The sequence below is a fragment of the Lutjanus erythropterus genome, chromosome 23 (assembly GCF_056507025.1).
Source record: "Lutjanus erythropterus isolate fLutEry1 chromosome 23, fLutEry1.hap2, whole genome shotgun sequence".
Taxonomy (NCBI): domain Eukaryota; kingdom Metazoa; phylum Chordata; class Actinopteri; order Lutjaniformes; family Lutjanidae; genus Lutjanus; species Lutjanus erythropterus.
This window is the reverse complement of record NC_139339.1, coordinates 225,468-227,967: the sequence shown is the minus strand read 5'-3', so window position 1 is coordinate 227,967 and position 2,500 is coordinate 225,468. Positions and strand designations below refer to the sequence as shown.

The following is a 2,500-nucleotide window of genomic DNA, read 5'->3' as shown; positions in this document are numbered from 1 at the left end:
ACACACACACATACACACACTCACACACACTCACACACTCACACACACTCACACACACACACACACACACACTCACACACACACACACACACGCTCAGTGTAAACAGAGGGCGTGGCTTGTTTACACACAGAGACACTGGAGACGAGTACAGAGACAGACATGTTGACAGTCTGACACAGCAGAAGAAGAACAGGGTTTAAAACTCCTGTTAGAACAGGAGAACCTTGTCATGTTCTGGATATTAAACATGGATGTGGAACCTTCTGTCTGTACAGTCAGAGCTGCGTTCCTCTGCTACAGCAGAACTCTGGAACCCTGTTCCTGTCTGACATGATGTGGGGGAGGGAACGTGTGCAGAGCGACGACTGAAACCCCCCAGAGACAAACAGAGAGTGAGACAGAATGAGACAGAGTGAACCTCAGAGTGAGACAGATATTTATCACATGCAAACCATTTTAAAGGGACAGTTCACCACAAAATCAAACATACTGGTTCTCGTCTGTTCGTCCATCTGTACCAGCGTTCTGCAACATTTAGGACCAAAAAAAAAAAAAATCTGTCTCTCTTGTCCCTGAAGACTTTTCTTTTGTTTTTAATTTGACTTTGACAGCTGATGTTCCACCGTCAGAAGTTAGAGGAAACAGACACAGACACTCAGTATAGATATTTTTACATTTCAGACATTTCAAATCAACAGATTTTTGAGTTTTGAGACCAACTCGAACTTTCTGACTTTTAAAATAAACTTTATAATCTTTAGTTGAGATGATTTACTTCTTTATATAAACTTGAATCTTTGAGTTTTATAAATGAAAAGTGTTTCAGAATAGTTCATATTGAGCCGTGAAGCTGAAGATGAAATGGTTTTAATTAAAAATATAAAAAATAAAATCATTCACTTATTTAAATTGATTATTAAGTTCACAGATCTTCAGCTGTAGCAGAGTGAACGATGATCTGTAGCTCCTGGGCAGGAAACACAGAATAAATGATCAATAAAATTGTCTGTGTGCTCCACATGTTTGGATCTATTCTTCCACCTCTGATCATTATCAATCAATAGATTGATTGATGGGAAAGAAAAACAGGTCCAGCTTCTGACGCTCCAAACGCAACGACGTCATCTTGGACTTTGGGAAACACTGATCGACATTGTTCACCAATAAAAACTGATAATTGATTAATCAAGAAAATAATCAACTGAACATAATTATCGTCATGGAAACGAGTCGTTACCTGCTCATCCCTGATGATCAGTCACAACGGGGCGGGTGAACTTGTTGTAACCTGGTTATTGACACCTGAAGAAGAAACTTGATTACATCTGCAGCTGTTTGTCTTCATAGTGATTAGTAATAACTAATAATAATCAATAATTACAGTTGAGTAATTCCAGTCAGAATAGAGATTTTAAAATGTCAGAAGCAGGAAGTGGAGAACAGCGACAGGATCAGTCGTCCTCTCGTGTTTCCGTCTTTTCTCGAGTGTCTCTGCTGGACGGAGCCTCCCAGAGGTCGCCGCAGCAGCTTCCTGTTATTCTCTGTGAGGTCAGAGGTCAGCTGACTGCAACCAGGAAGTGCTGCTGTGGCGACAGCAGGCGGGCGGGTGCCACTGCTCCTGACCCGTTGATTCAGGTCACAGTCAGAGACGATCCACTGACTTCCATCCATGTCCTGCAGACCTGAACCAGACTGACAGCTAGAACCCGAGAACACTGGAGCCGCCGACGATGATGATGATGATGATGATGATGGTGATGATGATGATGATGATGATGATGATGGTGATGATGGTGATGATGTTACAGAGTAAAGAATCACATATCAATATATTGATCAGTGATTCCTCTGATGTCATCAGTCTTGCAAGAATAACTCACCATGGCAACGTGATAAAAGACTTTTTTGGGAGGTGGAGTTGAAAGCCTGAGTTAAAAGTTCAGAGGTCAACTTCTGCCGCTTAATCTCCCTGTGTGTGTGTGTGTGTGTGTGTGTGTGTGTGTGTGTGTGTGCACTGACTTGGCGGGGGCTGGTGGTGATGACATCATGGCAGCACTTTCCACATCCTGTTGAAGTCAAGGTCTCTTCCTGTCTCTGTGTGTGATGTTCCTCGTGTCTCTGTCCACTCATTGTTCACACAGACACACACACACACACACAGACACACACACACCTCATGCATCAACAGTTTCAGTCATTTCAGTTTTTATCAAATAAATGAGAGCAAAATGTTTGTTTGTTTGTTTGTTTGTTTGTTTGTTGTTGACCATCTTGATGATGAATCAACATGAGATTCACTGTTTTTCTGTCAGTTAGTTTGTGTTGTGTGACTTTTCGACAGTCGAGTTTCTCATCAAGCCTCAGTAAAGATCAGAGTGAAAATAAACATTCAGAAAATAATGAACACAAAAAAATCGAATGACAGACAACAGAAGAGGCTAATGCTAATGAGAGCTAACACCGGATGATAAAGTCAAGAATAAAAGACAACTATTAGAT

At 41.3% G+C, this 2,500-nt stretch overlaps 1 protein-coding gene across 2 annotated transcripts in view; it reads left to right on the top strand.

Moving 5' to 3' along the window:
• The window catches only part of LOC146305075 (ephrin type-B receptor 4b-like), a 31,114-nt gene that overhangs the window by 14,821 nt on the left and 13,793 nt on the right, over positions 1-2,500 (top strand). The window lies entirely within an intron of this gene.